This window comes from Rhineura floridana, chromosome 6 (assembly GCF_030035675.1).
Source record: "Rhineura floridana isolate rRhiFlo1 chromosome 6, rRhiFlo1.hap2, whole genome shotgun sequence".
NCBI lineage: Eukaryota > Metazoa > Chordata > Lepidosauria > Squamata > Rhineuridae > Rhineura > Rhineura floridana.
The window spans coordinates 114,862,889-114,874,599 of NC_084485.1; positions in this window are offsets into that span (position 1 = coordinate 114,862,889).

Consider the following 11,711-nt stretch of genomic DNA (forward strand, 5'->3'; position numbering starts at 1 on the left):
GGATTCTAGTCAGCCAACCATGCCCTCCTCAAAACTGCTCCATTCTATTCCCTTTATAGTCCCCCCACCTCCCAACTGAGACTCAGCATTACATGGCTGCTGACTGCAGTGACTGATGGCTTCAATGTTAGTGGGGCAGTGAATCTGCTGCGGGTTTTAGTCTGAATTTTCAACGAGCTGTTCTAATAGGTTCAGTACTTTGGACCGCTCCTTGAAAGTTTGGACTAAAACCTGAAGTGGATTCACTGCTTCACTGACATCAGAGTCACCAGGCTCCACTGGCTACTGAGAATGCTTAATCTTCATTGGGCTGTTTTTAAGGGATTTTTTTTTGTTTTTTTTAAGAATTTGTACTTCTGGAAGCAGAATTATCCAGTTCATGCTAATGTCTCCCTCTTGTTTCTCAGTCACTCCATTTTGGTTGCATTTCTGTCAGCACTGACTACAACAATTATCATTTAAATAATTGATTAATTAATAATGTTTAGCATTATTAATCACCACAGTATCGAGCACTTTATAGTCCATAGAAATTATCTTGCTATAACCCTTATAATAACTCCTTAAGGCTGGTGTGTATGATTATCCCTATATTGCAGATGAGGACACGGCTGCAGCTGAAAGGAAGGCCACAGCAAAATTTAAACTGGCATCTTTCAGATTTGCAGCTCAGTTTCTAATTTTCTTCCCCATCAAGTATAATTTCAACAAATATGCCAAGATTTGGTGTTTTCTTTTAATTACTGGTAAACTTACCAGCATCTTCAGTCTGGCCTTCTGAGGGAAAGAAATTGGATAGGTTAATGTGTGCACAATGGTAAAGCACAAACTTTAAATCATAAAATATACAAATGGAACCTGCAACAAAATTTTTGTAGTGTATTATCACCTTCTAATAGGAGAATACCTGAATCAGGATTCCAGCCAGCCAGCCATGCTCTCTCCCAGGATGTTTCATTCCATCCATTCTTCCTCCCTCTTGGTTTTCACATATTCTTGTCCAACTGACACTTAATATTATATGTCATCTGAGCAAGCTCAGTCCTCATTGGGATTGTGTGTGTGTGTGTGTCTCCTGTAAATACTTTTAAAAATACATCTGGAGACCTCAGGATTTTCCTGAGTATACTGATATCTTCCTCTTGCTTTTTATTGTCCCATTTCAGTTCCTCTTCTTTCTTTTTTTGGCACTTCCCATCTAAGTTTGCAGTTAGAGGGAGTGACTTGGCTAAAGTGTATTCTGGATAATACCTTCATTACCAGCAAAGGCTTCTGCTGCTAAAATCTATGGGTGGTATACAGTGCTAGCCCTACTCAGGGAAGACCCACTGAAGTTGAGCCAATTTGGGCTTTTGTGTGCCACTGGAGTAGGGGAAATGTTTCCTTTGAACAGTGAGCTGTTGCTTGTTAAATCCTAAATTACTTTGTAATTCCTTCAGTATTTTTAAAAGGTACCTATATCGTGCTTTGGGTGGGATGCAAATGCATTTATAATTAATAATGCTTTATATTTAGATAGCACTTTAGAATGTTCAAAGTGCTTCTCATACTTTATCTTTCAATCCTTACAACCCTGCAAGCTAGGTCAGTATTATTATCCCTCATACTGCAGGGCTGAGGCTCAGAAGGAGGGGAGCACATAAGGCCACTTAGCAAGATTTAAACAAGAAACGTCAAGATTTGCAGCTCAAACACAACACTACATAAACTCAACTAATCCCCCTTTTTAGTAGCTGACTACCATAAATGTCATTTCAACAAAAGTGTTATGGTATTTTTAAAACAATAAAATAAAGTAACCGATATACTTACTAAATGGAGTCTTTTGGCTCCCTAGGGGACAGAAATTGGATAAGTCACAACGTAAGTAATAAAAGCAGAGAATAACCTTTTAATTGTAGAATATATTTTTGCTAATCTATACAAAACTCTGCAAAGGGATCTTAGTAAAAGCAACCTCAGACTTACCCACAAGGGTGAGCAAAAGGGCTAGTACGATTCCCCTCATGGTGAAGGCGAATGACAGCCCTCATCCACAGTGGGTATTTTATAGGGAGATCAGCACCACCACGTGAGCCATGCTGATCAAGGTTTTGCTGAGTATACAATTTTTTATGTTTCAGCAAACTTTTTTTTTTTTGGCAACCAAAATTTTGGCAACCATTAATTCTGAAAAGAAAGAGCTCTTTTCCTATTCTCCCCCACCGTCAACAGTCATATTGGTGTTCACTGCATTTATATTATTGCATGGTTGTCACTGAATTTTTATCATGAAAATATCTTAGAAGAAAATTATATACACACACACACACAAACTAAAAAGGATTGTTCAAAACAAACTTTTTTGTAGATTTCCTTAATGGCCAGCAGCCACTTTGGGCACCACTTTAGATGAGAAACATTTTGCCCTGGTTATTCTAACCTAATATATATTGCAAATGTTTACCTAACTGATAAGTACTGAGAAGTTATTCTGATGCCTGACCTAACCTTTACGTCTGCCATTATACCTCTTTTTTCTCTCTCTCTTTTTCAACAATGAAGTCCTATGCATATTTACTCAGAAATAAATCACATTGTCTTCAATGGGGCTTACTTTCAGATAAAAGAGCATAGGATTGCACCTAAGGATGAAGAAGAAATTTGATACAGTTTGCATTTAAAGATGAACCTGAAATAATACACAAACTGAAACCCAGCCATCCTTCATAGAATCATAGAATCATAGAGTTGGAAGGGGCCTTGTAGGCCATCGAGTCCAACCCCCTGCTCACAGCAGGAAATCCACAGCTAGAGCATCTCCCGCAGATAGCTGTCCAGCCTCTGCTCGAAGACATCCAGCGAAGGGGATCCCACCACCTCCCTAGGCAGTCGGTTCCATTGCCGAACTGCCCTTACTGTCAAGAAGTTCCTTCTAATGTCCAATCTGAATCTACGCTCCTGCAACTTAAAACCATTAGACCTAGTCCTACTCTCTGGGGCAGCAGTGAACAAATCTGTACCCTCCTCTATGTGACAGCCCTTCAGGTACTTAAAGAGTGTAATCATGTCACCCCTCAGCCTTCTCTTCACCAGACTGAACATGCCAAGTTCCTTCAACCTTTCCTCATAAGACTTGTTCTCCATACTGGCTATCATCCTCATCGCCCTCTTCTGAACCCGCTCTAACTTGTCTATATCTTTCTTAAAATGAGGTGCCCAGAACTGAACGCAGTATTCCAGATGAGGCCTGACTAATGCAGAATATAGTGGGACTATTACTTCCCTCGACCTGGAAACTATAGCTCTGTTTATGCATCCCAAAACCGCGTTTGCCTTTTTTGCCGCAGCATCACACTGCTGGGTCATGTTCAACTTGCATTTCCCCAAATTTTACACTGCAGTTCTCAAGCCAAGTAATGTGCGCAAAAATACATGTACTAGGATAACATGTGCTTAAAAATGCACATATTAGTGAAAATAACATAAAATACATTGTATTCTTATTATTATTTAAATTTGTATCCCAGTTTTCCATATAAATTTGCTCAAAGCAGCTCACAACAGAGAGAGAGAAAGAGAAAAGCAGCAAATCAATACATCACTGCAATATCAATCAAATATGGGTAAAATCAATTTGAAACATAACAACAATCTAATGGATAACTCAGTTTGACTATATAAACATTATAACACTTAAAATCATCGTATCAATACATTAAAACATATCAATTAATAACCAATATAATAGTCATTATAATGCAGTTGCATATCAACAATAATATAACCAGCACCTACTGCATGGCAGTACCATACCAAATGCTACAAAGTTACTTTTGAAAAATGTGTATATTAGGCAAAATTGCATAGAAATATGTATATATTTGGTGAAATTTGCACTAAAGTGCTGATGAATTTCCATGCAGGTGTTTTTTAAAAAATGGCAAAGTGGTGCACAAATGTAACTAACTGAACTTAAGACTGGAGAAATGAGAAACTGAGAGAAATCAAAATGGATAGATTGCCTATCCCTAATTGCAACTGGCAGAGGCTAGGGCTATCAATGGCTACTAGCCATGATGGCTATGGTCTCCCTTTGTTGTACCAATTCCACGAATCACGTGGAAAGTGTGCTGATGTGCTCAGGTCCTGCTTGCAGGTTCCCCATAGGCATCTAGTTGGCCACTGTGAGAACAGGACACTGAACTAGATGGGCCATTGGGCTGATCCAGCAAGCCTTTTTGATGTTCTTTTGTTCACATTAATACTGAGTCAAAGAGATGTTGCCACTAAGGCAGTTTAACACCCCAGCAGAGCATCTGTGGTGGAGTGTTTTCCCAGCATTTCAGTTTCACGTACTGAAACCTTATAAGTGTATGGCATGAGGACTCGGATGTTGTGCCAAAAGCTTAATGGGCAAGGTGGGTTTTGATGAGAGATTAGAAAGCGTAGCATCACACAGGTGTTTTGGGAGGCTGTTGTTGTTGTATCTAAATTCGCTAGATGCTGGACAGAACAAAGAATACAACAGCACTTGCCCTCGGCCTTACAATAAAGACATTTGAGAAAAAGGAAAAGAGTGAAAGGAGAGGGGAGCCAGAATGAATTGCTGCCCATTGCTTCTTCCATCCCATGCAGAGTGGCTGATTGCTAATGTAGCCTCAGGGTCAACAAGGGAAGGACTATAGCTCAGGGACAGAGTACATGCTTTGTATGCAGCAGGCCTCCCTCAACCTGGTGACCTCCAGAGGTTCTTGGATGACAACTTCCATCAGCTTCAGCTTGGCCAATGGTCAGAGATGATGGGAGAGGTAGACCAAGAACATCTGGGGGGCACCAGGTTGCAGAAGGCTGGCACTGACTTCAGCAGCTTTTTCTAAAAAAGGGGGCAGAGTAGTTTGATGGAGTAGGAGACTGTCTTAACAGTTGAAGGGGAGGATCTGGGCCAAGTGAAGATCATAGAAAGGGATGTAGCAGACTATTAGAGCTGAGAGGTGCACGGTGTGTGTGCTCCCTGCCTCTTAGCATCTACTGCCTGAGGCAGCTGTCTCACTCTGCCTAATGGTAGGGCTGGCCCTGATTAGCACACCAGGAGAGATTAATTATTTTGGCATACACTTTTGGAAAGAGGCAAAGGGACTAAAATGAGATAATGGATGAACAGGGAGAAGGATGTTGCAATAGCCAATTTCAAGAGATGACCAGGAGGTGTGAGCTGGAGCGTTTTTTGTTTTTTGTCAAGCGGACAGACAAATAATTATATTTTTGCTATGTTATAAGAAATGTCAAAACTTATTAACATAGTGTAGGGCAATGATGAGAGAGGAGTCAAAGAAAAAGCCAAAGTGTTGGGCCTTCTCCAAAGGGTTGACAGTATCATTGTCAACAGAGATGGAGTGAGGAGATGAGGGTCAATGTTGCCAGTGTTTCCCAAACTTTTGATAAGCCAAAGCATGTTCTTCTTTCTGCCAGGCTCTCTGGAAATATGCCCTCCAGGGAAAAGATTGCCACGAGCAGGGGTGGAGACCTTCAGGGCTATATTCAGCCCCCCAGGCCTGCCTATCTGCCCCTTGGGACTCTCCCCAGGCCTCTGCCCTGTTTTGTACCCTCCTTCAAATGCATTTGCCTGGCAGAAATGTCCTTGAACTGTGATATCTTGCTTGCCCGGATAGAAGATGTGCAACTTTGTGGGTGTGTGAACCTTTGACTTTTGCATGACTGGTATGTCGTCTACTGTACCAAGTAAGAATCACAACTGTTGCTCAGCCCATTTTTGCCTCCAGCCCCACCCACTGCTGGTGTGCAGCCCCCGGAAGGTTGCCCATGAAGGAATGCGGATCTCTGGCTGAAAAAGGTCCACTGCTCCTGACCTAGAGGGATGTAGTTTCAGGAATTTATTGCAGGGGGGAGAAGGGTTCAGCACCCCTTCAGCCATTCCTCCATTTTAAATCATGCCTGCACCACCTCCACTTTATCGTGTTCCAGCATAATTGAGCCACGTTCTAACACAGGGTCGTACCATTACCACATCTTGCTAGAGCAAGGATGAGCAACCTGTGCCCAAATGTTGTTGAATGCCATTTCCCATCATTTCTGACCATTGGCCATGCTGGCTGGGGCTGATGGGAGTTCGAGTCCAAGAACATCTGGAGGGCTACAGGTTCCCTATCCCTGCATGAAAGGAAAATGTGCATCAAAATGTTTTTTAAATGTACTTTAGGTCTTCTATAGCAATTGTTTTGAAACAAGCCGTCAACAGTACTACCACAAAAATATGAAGATGCGGGCAGGGGAAAGGATGAATAGATATTTACATTTTAAAAAAAGAAATGCAATATATTAAATATGTTTTGTTTTAATATACTTTTAAGTCTGTTTTTATGATGTTTGAAAGTGATTTTAGTGCTTTTGTTTGCTGCCCAGGGCTCCTACTGGGAGGAAGGGCGGGATATAAATCAAATAATAAATAAATAAATAAATAAAATATAAATTCATAATCTGTTTCTCTCTGAGTTATTTTCCTCTTTGACAACATTGCTGTAATTTGCAATGTGTCTTTTTAACACAGGTCACAGTGACCAAGGGATTTCTTTTTAGTGTACACAAATTTCAACAGTGATCAGCAAATATTGTGTCTTCCAAGATAAATGCCAAGTTATGTAGATTTTCAGGAATAAGGGGTATAGGGGCAATTAGTACAGGTCAGTGAAAGCATTTCCAGTTCCCTCAAAGACAGGTCATCCAGGAAGGCAAAGAAGCAAGGGTTGTTGTCCATCCAGCCTAACTGCTGCTGAATATAATTTATTGCTTATTATTCAGTGTTACAGTATGGCTAAACTAATTTGTATCCAGAGATACAAAGCTGCAATTATAAATGTCATGCTTTAAAAATGAATGTTTGGGACATGAAATTATGGCTGAATGCACACCATATGTTTAAAGCGCCTGACTTCCCCCAAAGAATCCTGGGAACTGTAGTTTGTTAAGAGTGCTAGGAATTGTAACTCTGTAAGTGGTATTTATTTATGTATTTATTATTTGCTTTATATTCCGCCCTTCCTCCTGGCAGGAGCCCAGGGCAGCAAACAAAAGCACCAGAAACTTTAAAACAACATAAAAAAAACTTTAAAACACATTAAAACAAAACATCTTTAAAAAGGTTTCTTTAAAAAAGCTTTCAAAACATCATCCAAGATTAAAAACATTTTTTTAAAAAAGAAGGTTTAAGAACATAGTAAAAAGCAATTCCAACACAGATGCAGACTGGGATAGGTCTCATCTTAAAAGGTTTGTTGAAAGAGGAAGGTCTTCAATAGGTGCTGAAAAGATAACAGAGATGGCGCTTGTCTAATATTTAAGGGGGGGGGAATTCCATAGGGTAGGTGCTGCCACACTAAAGGTCAGTTTCCAAGATTCTTGGAGAGAAGTGCTTTAAATATGCTTTAACTCTCTTCTGTTGGAGGAAGACTCTTTCTATTGGAGAAAGGCTCCTACCATTGGAGGACAGGAACCTTTGGACACAAGTTTACAATCCATCATGTGTGACACATATACTCAAATGCACCCTAAGGATGGGGTGAGGGTCAATATAAGCTTCAAAAATTCCCTGTCAGGTGTTCCCAAATGGTAGTCCATGGACCACCAGTGGTCCACAAACTCCATTCAGGTGTTCCATGATATGTCTGTGGATTTGCAGCTGGAAACGAGAGATGATACATCAATTGCATTAAATATTCATATTGATATTTAGTTGCATTTTTACTGCTTCTTTTCTTTTTTTGCATTTTATTGTATTACAGTTTGAATTCCAAACTGTAATACAGTAAAATACTTTATATAAGAAATAAAAGAAAAAGTAGAAATACAAATTAAAATCATAGAGTATCTAGCACTGTGGATTGCAATTGCTACAACAAGCAGGAAAATCATTAAGTAGTCTGCCAAGGCCCTCAGCAATTTTCAACTGGTCTGTGAGGGGGAAAAGTTTGGGAATGACTGCCCTAAATTACACTGGGTTGATCTATACTGAGTTAGTTATGTATTAGTCCTACTGAAATTAATGAGGCAAGTTAGTCATGGGACAAAAGCAGGGAAGCTGTGGCCCTCTAGAATTGTTGGACTCCAGCTCCCATCAGCTCCAACTAGCATGTTCAGTGGTTAGGGATGATGGGAAATGGAGTCCAGCAACATCTGTAGGGCCACAGGTTCTTCATCCCTGGACTAAAGCATGTCTAACTTTCAGTAGAATTCTACATGTTGACTCAGAAGCAAGTCCATTCAGTTCATTGGGCCTTACTCCCATGTTATTGGGTATAAGATTGCAACCTTACAGCGCAATCCTAATTAGAGTGGGATGGTGGTGTGTGGAGTGAGGGATTTCCAGCTGTATCTAAAGCCCTATTAGCACTTGCTGGCCAAGTCGAAAGGTGGGAGGTAGTCTTCAGTCATCCTACTCCTTCCTGTGTTTTCACTTACCTGTTATATAACTAGTTAACTGATTATCTGATTATGACCTAAACTGAAAGTTCAACTTATATCAGTGTTGGATTGACAAGTCAGTCAGGTCACCAGTCAAATATTGTCAATTGACCGGTCAATAGATTGCCTGTTGTTTGACAATTGCCAAACATTCTCAAGCATTCCACATAGCCAAGAATGTCACAGATGGCAGACAGTGTACTTTTTATTTCATTATGGTGTCATTGGTGAGAGGTGCTTAACTCCCCCTCACCTCAGAGGCACACTGATGTAAATGGAGACAAACCTTACAATAATTGTGTAGGTGCCCCAGCCCCCCAGCAGCCCCTTGCCCTATGATGGGCTGCCAGGGCAAAGCCTGCTCCCAGTTGCCAGCATGGCCATGCCACTTGCTTCCTAAATGTGTGGCTGCTCAACAGCAATACCCGTCTCCCCTCCACCCCCTGCCCTTGTGCTGAGCCACAAAAGGAGGTCCCCTGGTGAGTTAGGGGCCTCATCATAGCTCAGTCATTTAGCTACTGCTCTACACTAGCTCTTTGTGTTAGTATCTCTGTTTTTGTTTTTTTAATCAGATATTGACACTTTACTTGGAAAACTGTTCACCTTCAAATTGCAAAATTCCTATGAGAACACAGCTGGAGGCTTCCAGTTTTGGTGCATTTTTTTTTACAGAAATGTTAGAAGACTGTGAATGAAACTGAAGAATATAGGATGGCACTGGGGAGACTCTGGAGCACAGGTCAAATTAAGCCCAGCAGGGGTCCTAATGTGGCCCACAGGGTTGTTCTCCTCAAATCATGTCTTCATTCCCCATACATGTCATTATTTGTGACATCTGGTATGAGGCAAGTGAAGACATGGCTGCAAAGCAACAATGAGAAACCTGAAAGAACACTTCCAGTTGTTCCTTGGCAAGCAAGGTTTGCTGTCTGCACCAATCACCTGATTGGCACTGACAGCAAGCTCTGCTGGGAACAACTACACCTAAGAGTTGCTGATAAGTGCTTAGAGCAGTTGACTGGCGCTTACAGCAAGCCCTGCAGGGAAATATATCGGTTGCTGGCATGGCTTGATTTCAAATTGCACAGGAAGAAATACTTCCTTTGCCTGAATGGTTTGAAATTAAACTGCTGGGCATAGGAAATGGCGTTTGTACCTACCACCAATGAGCTGTTGGCAGCAGTTGCAAACCCTGCTTCATCTACCTTCATGATTTGATTTCAAACCACACCAGCAAAGGAAAATGCTTCACCTGTTATCAGGTGGTTGGCCTCAACCAGTCAAAGTGGCTGAGGGACATGTTTGGGGGAGATCTGAATCCGCCCCACCAACCAGATCTAGTTTCCAAGTCCTGAAATAGGAAGATACCTTATACGAGGTAAAACTGTTTGTCCATCTAGCCTAGTATGGTCTACTCTGATTGGCAACAGCTCTCTGGCATCTTCCTGGATAAGAACCTTTCTCATCACCTGCTATCTGATCCTTCTAACTGGAGATGTCAGGGATTGAACTTGGAACTTTCTGAATGCAGCACCTGTGCTCTATCATTGAGCTTTGGACCCTGTCCTTATGGGATTTGCACTAGTCTCATAAACATCTGATATCTTGGGGAACATTCATGATTTGGTAACCTCACTAATCCAGTCAGTGCCTGAAATGAAGTGCTCCAGAACTATACACTTTTTATATGACTGAAAAATTGCCTTCTGAGGTATAGCAAGCCAGGTCTATTAAAATGAATGAGAGCTTTCTATTGCAATTTATTTTAGTAGTAAAAGTCATGTTCTGTTTTGTAGCTGATTAGAAGCTCACCCCCACCAACAGTTGCATGGATCTTTGTGTGGGGTGTCATTACCCCACCCCTTTCCTGTGCATCAATGGTCTTTTTTCCATCAAGACTCCTGCCCCTTGATTCCTATTGTACCCACCCCAAAATCGCAAAGTCTGCCCTTGCAGGAGAACCTCTGCAGCTATCATTCTGACATTTGGCTAGCTTCATTGCCTCAGAACAGATGACTATGCCTGCCAATTGTATCCAATTCTGTCAGAAAATGAAAAAGCTGTAGGCTGCTTCTTCTTGACTTCCCTCAGGTAGGGAGGGGCCACCATGGAAGTTAAATGTTGGCTGCTCACTAGGCAGTTTCCCTTTCTTATCCATTCTCCCCAAAGGTGCAAAGAGCTTTTCTCTGTGAAGTTAATATAGGTGCCCCCCCGATAGGGAGGCATGCCTACAGCATTCTGTGGGTCCTGTCTTTTTTGATCTATCAAGATGTGGCATTTATTTTGTTATGCCACACCCGAATGATACCTGTTTTGTGAATGGAGCCTCCTGCACTCCAGAATTCCAAGTCTGACCACTGGCCCAAAAAGATAACTGACGTCTGTCGTAGGTGTATGTCTCCATACACTACATAAAAATATATTGGGTCCACTCTCATGCAGAAGAAATAATAAGAATCTTAGTTTCACATATACACTTATGGGGTTTGATCTGGTGGTGACTGACAGGAATGAGAACTTGGGGTTGTAGTGAATAGCTCAATGAAGGTGTCAACCCAGTGTGCGGCAGCTGTGAGAAAGGCAAAATCTATGGTAGGGATCAGTAGGAAAGGAACTGTCAATATCATAATGCTGTTGTATAAATTTATGATGTGACCATACTTGGGATACTGTGTACACTTCTGGTCACCTAACCTCAAAAAATATATTGTAGAGTTGGAAAAAGTTCCAAAAAGGGTAAGCAAAAATGATCAGGGAGGTGGTTGCAACATTTGGGGCTGTTTAGTTTAGAGAAAAGGTGAGTGAGAGGTGACATGGTAAGTGTATAAAGTTATGCATAACATGGATAAAGCAGCTGTCTTGCTCTCTCATAACACTAGTACTCAGGGACATTCAATGAAGCTGAATGCTGAAGGATTCAGAACAGACAAAAGAAAGTATTCTATCACACAGCACATAGTTAGAATGGAATTCACTCCCACTTGGATGGCTTTAAAAGATTAGACAAATTCATGGAGGATAAGGCTATCGATGGCTAGCCCAACAGTTGGAGACAGTATGTTTCTGCATATCAGTTGCAGGAAACCATAGGAGGGAGACTGCTCATGTACTCAGGTCCTGATTTGGGGCTTTTCACAGGCATCTGGTTGGCCACTATGAGAACAGAATGCTGGACTAGATGGACCACTGGCCTGATCCAGTGGGCTTTTCTTATGTTCTTAAGCTCATGAGAATTGGCCCTATCAAACTCTTAC